Genomic DNA, 14,441 nt, shown 5'->3' on the forward strand with positions numbered 1-14,441 from the left:
GACAGCCGCCAGGCGAACACCCCTCCTGGGCAGGAAAGGCGCAGGTCGATCGGGTCCAGATGCGGGTCCCTCCTCTCCAGCCCGCACTCTCCCCGGCCGGTATTTAAGATTTTATAAATGATTTTCAGTGGCCAGACATTAAAATATGAATTATATTAAATTATTAAATTATTATTATTAAAACAAGAATAAGGTGATTAGTTGATAATTGTATCTGTCATTTTGTGTTGGTCACCATTAAGTTAGTAACATCCTAATGCTAAGTATTCTTTACTAATGAGATGTTCCTCCATACAATAAGTATATGTAATAAACCTTGGCCTTGTTTTTAACCATCTCTAGACTCTACATCAGAAGAGAAGGACTGACCCACATCTGCAGTAATGTAATCTGCTTAACAGTGACCCCTGTTGAAAACATATTACATAAAATCTGCCACAACTCTGATCTAGTAAATTTCTAGACTCACATTTGAGAATCATGGGATAGAAATAATGTTGGATGAATTCCATGACAATTAGAAATAAAAATACAGATAAAGTGGCAAGTCTTGAAGTGTTTAATTGGCCTAGTTTAACTGAGTTGTCCTGAAAAGTTCACTGCTCATCATGGTCCTTTTGTGTAGCCTCACTGAAAAATTTTACTCAGCGAAATTGCTGGCCTTCTGCACGGAATCAAATAAATGTGAGATAACGTGTTAAAGCATTAAGTCAGCCTAGCTAGTCTCTGTGGGATGTTCATCTGAGAATGCAAACAGAGATGGCTGCACTTCTCCTTCACCAATTCTCCAGTTTCCACTAGGTGTATTCCCAAAGAAGTGTGGGCTCTTTGCTCCTCTTTTTCAGTTCTGCTTTGTTTGACATGACTACAGCTATTTATTAATTCAATAAAACTAAACCCGGGGAGAAAATCAGCATATGAACCTCAGCATCATAGATGTTTCTTAAAAATGTCTAATGTTTATTTCAGTCTTCAAGTTGCCCTATTTGTATTTTGATATTTATATATTTTTATCTGTAATATGATCTTTGAATGTGTTGTTGTCGATGTTGGTGGTGGTGGTATGTGTACGTGTGATTGTGATGGGGTGTGTACATATGTGTCCAGCAGCACATGCATGTGTATTTGCTTGTGTGTAGTTGATAGCCTACCCCTGGTGTCATTCTTCAGAGTAGTGTACCCTGTTTTTTTGAGACAGACTTCCTCATCGACGTGAAACTCACTGTTAAAGTCAGTTATTTATGCTGGAGAGATAGGTATGAGATTGAGAATATTTCTTTCTGAGAACAGTCTCTTCCAGAGGACTGAATTATAGTTCTCACAGATCAGGATGTGTTGTAATCACTTATAACTACCTATGAAGGGGATCTGATCACTTCTTTCCTGTGTGCACTTCTACGCATGTTACACACATACATGTTACACACACAAATAAATCTCAAAATATTTTATAACAAATACTACACAATATACTATTGTATAACAATTTAACTCATATATTTAAAGTTGCAGCTATTAAAATCTATACAGGGAAGATGAGGTGTGGTGGGCCTTGTTGTAGCCCTTCCTTGTTCCTGCTAGGTGATCAAATATGAGAAAATAATCGTTTTTAACATCATGCTTCTTGACTCTGAACGTGGAGTTTGAAACTGGGCATTATCAATAAACCAATATTAACCAATATTATACAAATTAAAGGTTTTATGTTCTACTGAGTTCTACATTTCCATATTTTTTGTCCTGCTTTCGTTACCTCTTGAAGAACCAGATAGCCTTTGAACATTTTCAGCATATGCAAATGTTTCCACAGGTGTAAAATATTCCAGTTAGCATACCCCAACAATCTCACCAGATCATTTGACTCAGTTGTCTTAAGTCAGGGGACACCATGCATCTTACTGAGTTGGCAGTTTCAGGAAATTGAATTGAACATGTTTGACTATAAAAACCGCTTTTGCCCAGAATGCCCCTAAGACTCTACATATATGTAGGTATTTCTTTTTCCTGATCTCAATATATAAAAGATGTTGTATAAATGTAAACCATACCAAAATATGATGCTGAATTAGTTGCCATGCATATCATTGACTTCTTCCTCAACAGGTGATGTGGACTGCACTTGAACTGAAAATGAAGGCCAGAGATCATAGATGACTTTGTTAGGTTGGTTTGGAGTGTATCTAAGTGAACTCTCAAACTCACCACTATTTGAATTATTTTTGCTTGATAATTGTTTCATTTGAGGAGTTTCCTGATCCATTCTAAGCTGTTTCAAAGCTAGCATAGTATCTGCCTACTCAGTGAGTATCACCATTCTGTCACAGATATAAATGTCTCCAGATACTGCCAAACTTCCCATGGGATGAAAAACGAGCCCTAGCTACGAAGCCATTTGGGAGAGTCACCATTATAAAGCAATAACCAATTGAAGATGAAATGTTTTACTTTAGTACTAGGTCTAACTCAATAACTGAATTCCCCAGACAGCATCCTGCTCTAGAAATGTTTGCTTCCTGATGGCTGTAATGACTCTTTTTGTTACCTTTGTGTGCTCTTGCCTGGAGTTGTGCTTCAGTTTGTGAGTTGAGCTCTAGTGTAGACAGTGCTGCCAATTAGATTTAAAAGGAAATGAAAAGCAGCTGCAATATATCAGGACATTGTGTGGATTGGGCAGAATCCTGTTAACAAATAACTGCATTTGTGCTCACACAGGGCTGCCCACACTGTGCCTTGGAAATCTACAACAGGCTGTTTCCCTCTGTGCTATGCATAAATCACAGAAATTATCATAAATTGAGCAAAATGTTCTCACACACAAGGAGGTTCAACCTACATTCCAATGATGACGAGATATCTTGGATCATTACTCTAAGAAGATAAATGATGAAACAATTTAATCCATCTTAGTTTTCAAATGCACAGAAGATATTAAATGCATCTGCTTTCAACTTGAAAAATGAACATAAAATAATAACAATAAGCTCATTAATGGAATTTTCATGAAACAGAAAAAAAATATTAAGGATATATGCTACTCAGAGGTTTGACTTGAATGATCTTCAAGTTCCTTCCAAACTTTAGGTTATGGATTCTCAGGAGATCTGATGGTTTCACGAGGTTTATTCCTTTATTCTCAATAGCCTCTCAGCTTCCAGCTATGATCAAAGTGTTGTCTTTTTTGTTTTGTAATTATTGTGTTCACAGTTGGCCTATAGAGAGACTTGACATCATAACTGTATACACTAAAATATATGTATATATAAATGAAGTAGGAGGTGACTTCCAGAGATAGCAAGATTGGATATTAGAGCCTTTTAGTTCTGAATATTTTGAAATGGCCATTCCATATATTTGCTCTTTACAACCTAATACAACAAAGCCACAAAATTGAAGCAGGGAAATGTAACTATAAATGTGAGTGTTACTTGTTATTGGGTTTAAACAAAGGCTCATTTCCAGCAAAATTCTCAAAAGTCCTGACTGCAGAACCTACACATTGTTTATCTGTAAGTCCCCAGGTATTCTTTTTTTTTTTTCTTTTCTCAACTTTTCTCATTTTTCTTGTCACTTTGTCTTTAATTGATCTCATCATTCATTTGAAAGGTGTTATAGATCAGGGGCTGCAAAGACAGAATGCTTGGGGAAATTTTAATGTTGGTAGAAATGTGAACTCAGGGCACTTCTTTATAGTGAGCAGGCATTAACGATAATTAGGTTGTTTCTATGAAGGTTAAGTTTAAATATACACTAATGTGTGGTAGTGCCTGGAAAATAGTAAGCTTTATAGAAGCAATAACAATTTTATTGTATTCATTCTATGCTGACTTAAATGTAACCATGTTTGCTGCATTTAGCACTGTACCAGGGATGGGTTTGACTCAGATGACAAGGGAATGAAGAAAAGGTAGACAAATAGACAAATGGAAAACCAGAATTCAGTGGACAGTGCTCTCTGACTGAGAAGTTCCGTACCCAAGATACTCAGCATATTTGCTATAAACAGTTGAACATGGAGGTGGGGTTATTGCATACAGCTGAACAAGAACATAGGGTATATCATATTCAGTTGAATCAAAGGGACAGATTTAATTAAACTTGGTAAAAGCAATCTCTACTGAGGATCAGTCATCCGGCCTTAAATATTCTGAGGAGAATAATAGGGTTGACATTTTCTACATATACTATTAAAATCCACATATAGATCAAAGGAAGGCTTTGCCATCCTTCCAGCCTCATCTAGGGAGAATGCTTTGGTTTATTGCATGGCTGGCTTATGTCAACAATACTCACTCCTCACAATGGTTATAAGTCTAAAAAGTATAGAGGTCAAAACATCTTTCACCCATTCTTGTGTAATATATAGGTTTTCTAGAGAAGCCATATATTATGCACACATACACACACGCACATGCACACGCTCACGCACAAATGTGTGCACTGCACACACACACACACAGGGATTCGTGCACACATACACATACAAGTTCTTTGAAGGACACTCTTCTAAGAGAACATATAGCAAAAAATAAAATGTAGCAAGGAAAACTAGCAAGGTAATATAGTTTTGGTTTAAACAGTTCCTTCTCTGTGTTCCACTTGTTAAAATGCCAGTGTAATACTATTGGGAGATGTGAACACCTTAAATGGTGGGGTCTAATGAAAGAGATTGAGATTTGGGGGACCTTTCCTAAATGAAGACTTGGCTATTTCTAGTCCTCTTTTATTCTTCCTTTCCCCCATATTCTTTTGCTATGATATACTACCTTGCCACAGGACAAAAGCAATTAAACACTGGATCATTAACTAAAATCTCAAAAAACTAGAAGCCAAACTAAATCTTTATAAATTGATTATCCCAGAAATTGATTACAGTCATGGAGTTGACTAAATCATATTGGTAGAGTGTGGGATTGGCAGGTGGTTATGTGAAAAGAAGACACACAAGCTTTTAAAACTGTCTACCACATTCCTTTAAAAACTGATCATGGTTATAGCAGACCTGTGCTAAGAAATATACAGGAAGTGACATATCTCCAGAAGACTGACAGTTGACTAGGAAGAGGGGAGGAGCTCTGAATCCTTGTCCTTATTTACAGTGGTCTGGTTTTACAGTGTTTCCATTTCAGACTGCTCTACTCTATAATTGATGCTAAAAATACGTTTGTGGAAGTCAAGTTGTTGCCTCAGTTCTCCCACTTCCCCCTCTTGGTTCCATCAGTCCTACATCAATCATTCATTCAGAATCTTTGCCTCCTGCAATGCCTCAGAGACACAAGCGCATATACTGAAAATAAATCCTGGAGGGCTGAGCATATATTGCAAGCTGGGATTGTGAATATATAGTGATACAAAGTTGTTTATGTGGGTCAGTGATGGTTTGAATGAGAATTCACCCTATAAGCTCTACCATGTGACCATGTGGTTTCCAGTTGATGGTACTCTTTCCTGCAGAAAGAACGTCTCTGTGAGAGGGCTCTGAGATGTCAAAGTTTCAAGCTATTCCCTATTTCCTCTTTCTGATTCCTACTTCCCTTTTAGGATATGAGTCCTCAGATGGCTGCTGAGAGTCACCAGTCCTGCCTGCTGTCACACATGCCCACCATGACGATAATAGATTCTTATCTGTCTGCAAGTGTAAGTCCAAATAAGTCCTTCCTTCTATAAACTATCTTTGTTGTGATGTTTTAATCATAGCGCCAAAAAATAACAATAACTAATTCAGAATCTATATCATGTGGTGCTTGGTATTAAAAATTCAGGTTCATACACTGTTTTGGTTAGGAATAGGATAAAAAGGACAGACATACAGCAGAATATGGGAATTTGCAAGCATGTTGGTATATTGAGATGGAATCTTATCATGGTTTTGGTTAGTATTTCTGTGATTATTGGCTACAGTTTAGCAGTTTTCATATATTCTATTAAGAAATGTCTTTGGAGATCATTTAAATTTTTCTGTTGGATGATTTGGTTTTAGATTGTTGGGGAGTATTAATTACTCATGTTTGGTAGTTACTGATCTTTTGTCATAGAAATAGTTTGTTCATGTTTTCTCCCATTTTATAAGTTTTTTTTTTCTCTCTTTTAATTGTGTTCTTTGCTGTACTGAGTTTCTTCATTGCCATGGTATCCTTAATTTAGTAAGGAAAAAGAAAGAAACAAACAGGAAACAAAGGGAAGATTTATCAAAAGGATGGCAGACATCAATACAGTCAAGGATTAAGATAGAATAAATTATACATTGAGTTAAATATTGACAGTGACATCAATGTAAGATAATAATCAATAATTTGAGAAATTGGGTAGTCACTGTAACAGGAAAGTTCTAGAAATAGGTTTTTAAATAACTTTTCACAGAATATTAGATTTGAGCTACCATGGGATATTTTCTGTGTGAAGTTAAAGGTGCTGATCTACTGACGAGGCTTTAAACCTCCACTGAGTATTCAAGTTGTAAAATGGAGAGGAGCTAAGGGCAGCTGGATGAAGTAGGGATAGAATACCATCCCATGGAAGAAATGCTCCTCAGAAGTCAACAACAGGCACAATGGACAAGCCAGCAATTGGGTTTGAATGCTCACTATCCCCGTAAACTCCTGGGTTTGACATTCAGTCTCTAGTAACGTCATCACTCTGGATGACTGTAAAACTTTTAGAAGGAAGAGACTAGTGGTGAGTCCTGAGGCCTGGAGTCCTACTTACTCCCCTTTCTCTTCTTGACGGCAACTGCCTGTGCAGTGTCACCATGCCTCATTCTCTTGCCACCTTGGTTCCCCTGACATAAAGGACTATCTCTTCAAACTATAATGTGAACTAAATTATTCCACTGTAAAGTTACTTCTTGTCAGCTACTGGGTCACAGTAAGGAGAACAGAAACTTGTCAGTATTCCTTCGAGGCTCTGCTACACAGCCAACAGCCAGGTAGGCCTGGCTTACTGTAAAAGGGGCTGTTTGCCCCTTTCTCTTTTACTCTCTCTGCCCCCTCTCTCCATGACTGCATTCTCCCTCTCTCCCCTTCCCCCTAAACCCCCTTTCTCTATGTGTTCCTGGCACTCTTCTCCTCTCTCTCTCTCTCTCTCTCTCTCTCTCTCTCTCTCCTTCCCTTCCCAAACTCCCCTTCCCATGGCAGAAATACACTCTATGCCATACTAAACCCCTATGGCTGGTACCTCAGGCGGAAGGGCTGCCTCAGCTTTGGCCCATGGAGGTACCCCTCCCCCTCCCACCTCACTATACAGTGCTCTATCAAACATATCCTGACTTCTTTTCTTTTTCTATAAAACAATAAAACTAATACACCTTCTACTCCCTATGGTCTGCCAGACTGACAAACATGTACTAGTTAACACCACAAGAAAGCTACAAAGAAGTACCTTGTAATGAGAAGTAGATTTTATCTAAGGGTGGAACAGATAACTCAGAAATTGTTAGCAATGTGTCTAATCTCTGCCCCACAGTTACCTGGCAGCAGCAAGGTGTGCCTAACTCACTATAAAAGGTGCCGCCTGCTCCCTCCCCTCTCTCTTGCTCTCTTACCTTCTTGCTCTCACTCTGCCATCTCACCCTTTACCCCTCTCTCCCTATTTCCCACCCCCCACGTACTCATGGGTGGCCTCTATTTCTCTTCTCTTCTCTCTTCTCTCTTCTCTCTTCTCTCTTCTCTCCTCCCTCTCCCTCTCCCTCTCCCTCTCCCTCTCCCTCTCCCTCTCCCTCTCCCTCTCCCTCTCCCTCTCCCTCTCCCTCTCCCTCTCCCTTTCCCTTCCCTCTCTCTTTCTCTTCCTTACTCTGTCTTTACTACCCTCCCAACTCCCCTCCCCATGCCCTGAATAAATTCTAGTCTATACTATACTGTGTGTGGCTGGTTTTTCTCAGGGAAGGGGTGCCTCAGCATGGGCCTGCAGAGGTACCACCTTCCCCCACACCTGACTGCACATCCACCAAAACATGTTCCTTCTCTCCTTACTTTTATAAAACACAACAGACATGAAGAAGGAGAAAGTGGAATTTAAAGACTTGTCTAGGAATTGGTTTGATAGTAAAATATGACCAATATTAGCTACAGGTTGAATATAAAGGCATAACTGGATACATGATTTGTCAAGCCAGGACAAAATTAAATATTATCTAAGTTACATTAATAACTCTAAAGCAGTATCAAGAATATTGACAGAAGTATGACACCCATTTTTGTGTGATATTCTACATAACAGTATAGAGAATGGGCACCAAATCCACTCTGACTTGAATGCACACTCTCCCAACATTACATCCAGCAGTTAGCTCATCCTTCCTTCTTTATATCTTTAATACCTTTGTGTATAAGTTAGAGTATCTGAGGCAGATTTATATGTATTAATATCTCTATTGACACTTAATATAATGAAACACTTCAGAATTTTTTTGAATTTCCGTATTATTTTCAATTTCATGAGTGCTAGTTGGTAAAATTACTAGTCAGGCTTAATATTTATAATTTCCAACAATTTCAGAGGATGACAATAAAGGAGAATGACCACTTTCTGCTCAATAGCTGGACATTATTAAAGCTCATTTAAAGGTATTTTCTATTTGTGCTGTTTCTGCACATTCATGGTCCATGAGTGAAGAGATTTGCCACATTCAGTCTGTTCTCAGTGAAAAGTTGAAATGTGGTTTAGTTTGTATGGAATCTTTTATTTGTGAGAATAAATTTGGTTTTGCTGCTTATCAAAAGTGAAACTTTTGACACTATGGGACAATTTTGCTATTGTTAGACAGCTGATAGCAGAAGGTGCCTTAACATTCAGCAAATTGGTATTCTGTGCTGACCCTGACGATAACCCAATAATCTAAAAAAACAATGAGCCATAGAGTAAACTTTCCCCCTGCCCAGATCTGCCCTAAGCCTACATAGACTTCTCTGTTTCCCTTCCGTAAAACTCCTTAGTGAGTCAAAGGATAACACTGATACAGGATTCTAACTGTGAATGGAGAGTTTTGTGTGGTTCTAATTGGAAGAGGAACTTGTCAAAAATAATATATTCACAAATCTTCTGAGCCATCATGGGCCTAACAACACTCTATAAATTGTCACACAGCTGGTGGCAGGTGGTTGATTTTTTTTTTTTTTTCTCCAGCAATACTATAGGTGCCAGGACTGTCTTTCAGAAATCTAAGTCCTTCCTGAGATTTCTACTTTAGGTAATAGAAGAGGTGAGGAAAGGAGGGGTGGGGGGAGAAGGCAGAGACAGGAAGGGAATTAGAAGGCTGGGTACCTGCTGTGAAACATTTGAACTATGACAGTTGATCTCCCTTTCATTTGAGGTAGAAACTAATTCGCTTTGAATTAGGAAGTCTTGAGGAAGTTTGAGTATTTCCTCACTAGCTTTGGACTGTAGAACTTGGAAGAAATTAATAAGAAGAGTAGCAGGATAATATAAGTAATAGAATAAAGAATAGAAAAATGAGCCCTGTCCCTCTTTATGAAGAAAGCTTGTCTGTATACACAGAAAGCTGGCACTTCCTCCTCTGCCACTTTACTTAAAATCAGCATTCCATTTGTATCACTTCCTGCCATCATTCTGTTTGACCAGTGTGTTTGACTGCTCATAGTTTTTTGCACTCATACAAGTACCTTTACGTGACACAGAGACAAAGAATGAATGAATATCTACCAGCAAACATTTTCAATTATCTCTCCTCCTTTTTCTTACTTTCAGAGTTTCTTTAAAATGTGTTTTGCATCATGGATTTCTTTAGCAATCTAGAGAAACTGATGGGTCTCTTCTCAGCATAGAGTTTATAAATACACAAAATAAACCACCTGTGCTTGCAAGAGAAACCAATTATATTGAAATACAATGCTGTTTCCCACACCAAGGATAAGAACCTCTGCCCTAGTTCTTGGGCCTTATTATGCAGATCATGGTAGACAGGGGAGGGGAATCTAATAGGGAATTTAAATTATGTCAAGAGTAACTCCTATCAAGCATAAAAGAAAAGGGAACTCAGCAAAGGAATTGGGAAAGGAAGGACCCCCCTTGGGATGAAGTGTATTTGGATGTTGTGTAGAGAAGGAGAGACATGAAGGGAGGCTTCAGGGGAAACAGGAGGGGGTAAAAAAAATACAGAATGAAAGCAATGGCAGAAGTATGATTTAAATTGCATCTCCTTTGATGTTCTTTGAGACACACAATTAAAAATCAGAATTACTTTCTTACTGTTAGTGGAGTCTGGTTCCTTGAAGATTGGGCTACAGAAAGTTCAGAAATGTGCTGAGAATATTAAAAAAAATTTTTTTTGAATTTCCCCTTTTATGGATAGTCTTCAGCCCTTGTTACAAACAATCTCAAATAAAGGCATATTTATCTTTCATGACTGATTAGTCTGAAAGTGTGGCTTCTCTTTGATAATTTTCCTTGTACAGCATCTAGTCTGACCACTAATTGTCTCCCAGTTACACCACCTTGCTCTCATAGTTGCAATTTTTGTTAGTTAATTTCCATCTTGCTGAATGACCCCACTGTGTACAAGGTATCAGATAGCTTTCTGTAAAGTTTAAAGAAATAAGATAACTCATGTTGAAAATTAATTAAAAGGTTTGTAAGGAGTCAGAGAATTCCCGAATGCACATATAGACTCTTTGCCAACATTTCTCTTGAGCATACTTCTAAATACAGAAGACATTGCCATCACAGATATCAAAGATATGAGCAAAGGCATGGTGGAACAGTTAAACTAGACTGCTCCATGGTAGAAAGAAAGGTTTATTGGCCCTCACACTGCCAAGCCTATCTCTGGCATTAGGGTTGCTTTGAATTTAGCAGTAAATACAAACCAATAAATTGCAAAGTACAAGCCAAATGATACAGAAAGTTCCAAAGACTTACTAGCTATTTGGTAAACAATGTAGAATTTTTGCTAATCTTCATTAATAATGAAAAAACAAGATTCAAAGAGAGGGACTATTAACAGTTGGAAATCTGGATTTTTAATTTGCTGCTGCTGACACTCTATATTCCTTTGGCATGTACAGATTAAATCAGTTGGTTATCTAAATGTTGACAGATCATTGTGATAGTGAGATATGCTGAACATATACAGATCTTTGCCTTGTCATTATTGCCTAGGCTCCATGCTACATACAGCAAGTACTTCCATAATATACAGGATGACATGAACGGAATAACTACACAAGAGTCATTGTGTTAGTTATTACAAGTAAGCTATTGCAATGATAAATCTCAAGTGTCAGCTGGACAAATTCTGTATTTAGCTGAGAGATAGCTATGAAAGATTACCTAGGCAAGTTTAATTGAGGTGGGGGTATTCCTATTCTGGGTCACTATCTATAGAAAAATGCTAAAGAAGGGTTAAGAAAGTTGAAGTAAAACTCCTAAGATAACAGAGCTAGAATTGAATTTGAATTGGTGAATTGCTCAACTATGAAAACATAGGGTTTTAGATTTTTAATATGATGTGCTATTTAAGTATTGAAAAAGTAACTAACAACTATATTTGATGGTAAAATTGCAACTATCATTGAATCATAAGTGAATACTTTAAATGAATTTTAAAGACAGCATGTGTTAAGGAGAAAAACAGTATAGCAAAAATGTAACTATTCTTGATAAAATGTGAATTATTTAAGTCTATTTAGATACTATAAATTCATTATATAACTATATTAAATCTTGTTGTATAAAAGAGAAATAATAAATGTATGATGTAAGTGATTTTTCCCAAATCAATGTAAATCTCTTTGATAAATAATTTACATATAAAAGTATAAATTTTTATAATCTTTCCTGCTTTGTATATCTAAAATTGTCTAAGTTTTCTTGGTATTTTCAATGATTTAGGAAATATTTAGCTTGAAAACTCATAATAATATAGCAAATAAGGTAATTTTGAAGAATAATTTGTATGAACTCGCTTTTTAAGTGTTTTAGTGAGTATTCTCATTTAATGCACACACAATTTTCTGAAATAACAAAAGAAATTAAGTTATTTGCTACTTAGTGTCAGTTCACATAGCTCATACATGTTTATTATCTAGTAAGTGGTACTTTAGGACAGTGGTTCTCAACCCCCTAAGGCTACTACCCTTTAATAAAGTTGCTCACATTGTGATGACTCCCAACATAAAATATTTTTGATTGCTACTTCACAACTGCAATTTTGCTTCTACAATGATCCATAATGTAAATTTTTGTATTTTCTGCTGGCCTTCAGCCATCCTTGTGAAAGGGTCTTTTAAATTCAAAAAGGTTCTGACTCAGAGATTGAGAACTACTGCTTTAGGAAATGAAAACCTTATAAAAGTCCCTGCTTAAGTCTTATAATAGAAATACTTATTTTAAATCATTAATTTTTACATTTTTTTCCAGAGGAACAGAATTGGTGGAAATATTTTTTAATCTAGGTTGTTTATCAATACTGTTGTTATTTATTACTACAGAACAACATAAGTAAAGCTCATAATTAATCTGGTGATTTTATTTTTTAACATTTTTTTTCTTGGTTTTGTACGATTTTGTTTATATTTAAGTCACATTGATTTGTTATAATTTTCTGTACATTTTGTTATGAAAACACACTTTTTTTTTGGAAAAATTCCTTTGAAGTTTTGAGAGATCAGTTTGCATGTTAGTATGCATATGTAATCTTAGCTACTTAGGAGGCTGAAAAGACATCAAAATTCAAACCCTTCCTAGAAATCTGTGTGTTCAAAACCAGCCGAGACATCGTAGGAAAATTCTAATTATATGGGATGTGCATTAAGATTTGATATCTAGCTGGGAATATCGTTCAGTGGTTGAGATCTTACCTAGCATGTGTGAGGCCCTGACTTTAATTCACAGTAAAACAATAAATAAGTGAGCAAATAAAAACAAAACTAAACAAAACTAACTGTGCCAAGTGTTACCAGAGTGAACATGAGATTACATTAACTTTCATCTGACAAGTGAGAGTCATAGAACTGTTAACGAGCTATCCTGTGATCACAGGGCTATTCTCAGACCTGTTGACTTATAAACCTCAGTGAGTTAACTTCATTATTCTAATATTAGAAACAATTACCACCAATGTCTAGGGAACACAAGAGAGAGTGACAATTATTACAAATCAACATTATTGAAATAGAAACAAATAGCCCTAACTTACTAGAGTTGATGCAGAAGATAAAACAACAAAGAAACAAAACCTTTTTAACAACATGCAGCAGCACAATGTTTCGAGTCAGTGATTGAGATGGAAGACAAATGGAAATGAACTAGTCATGAGCACTAGAAATGACTGAAAATTTGTCACTACCAAAAGTAAATCTGAGAACTCATAATGTGTGTGTGTGTGTGTGTGTGTGTGTGTGTGTGTGTGTGTAGTGGAAGTCTGCTAAACTAAGGTACAGAAAGTACGTAAGAGTATGGCTTCTTGGCTTGGAAGAGAATAGATATAAAGAAAAAAAAATCCTTAAAGGAAAGTTCTTAAATACAATGTTATTTTAGAATCAAAGTGTGTTGGTGGGATTAGAATTGATGGTAAGTAAATATAAATATGAAGGTATACATGGGTCAGTATAGACATACTTCTGTTTCTATGGATGTCTTAGAACCAGGGGCAGTTTGAATATTCAACTGAAAGGAGATGAACTCTGACTTCCAGTGCTCAGCAGACAGCAGAGGACACCAGCCCCGCCAGGAGCTGCCCGGAGAGGCAGACTATGACACAGGAGATAAGCTTTCCTCTTGTGTAGTGCATTTAAGACAGGCTTCTCTCTTGCAAACCGTACCAGAATTCAAGGAGCAACAACTGTAGCAAACAACCCCAAAGGCCATGACTTATGGAATACTAGTTTGTAACCCATTTCTAATAAAATACCAAGCAGAAGAAAACAAATATTCACTTTTAACCTGTTCCATAGAGTAGTGTTTCCAGCATACTTGCTTACAGCTTCCCAATTCGAACAGCCTCACTGACAGGAGACATCTTCTCTTTCTTCTGTAATGAAGATTTCCCTTTCCCTCTCTACCTTATATCTCAGACAAAATAAAAGGAGACTCACTCTCAGGGTTATAAGTACTGAATAGCCTCTTCATTTGCTCATTTGTTGTTCATTACTTACCTTCACCCCAGGGACACCCTGTCCAATCACAGCCTAGATCCTGGCTTCCAAATATAATCTTCTAATAGAAAGAACCAGGGTTTCTTTGCAGAAATGATTCATCTTAAGCCTGAAGTAGGGGAACATAAACACAAGATGAGTTCTGAGGTTTCTTACAGCACCCCAACATAAGGAAGTACTGCAGGAGAAGCAAAGAGGAAGAGAGGAAAAAGAAAGCAGGGAGAGAGGCAGAAAGATAAATGGTAGAGCTCTCACTATAACAGCTTCCTGCTATGTAAAAATGGGGAAAACATTCCAATTAGAAAAGAAGTCACTAGATATGCACTCACTGATAAG

The sequence above is a fragment of the Mus pahari genome, chromosome 2, assembly GCF_900095145.1.
Source record: "Mus pahari chromosome 2, PAHARI_EIJ_v1.1, whole genome shotgun sequence".
NCBI classification, from domain to species: domain Eukaryota; kingdom Metazoa; phylum Chordata; class Mammalia; order Rodentia; family Muridae; genus Mus; species Mus pahari.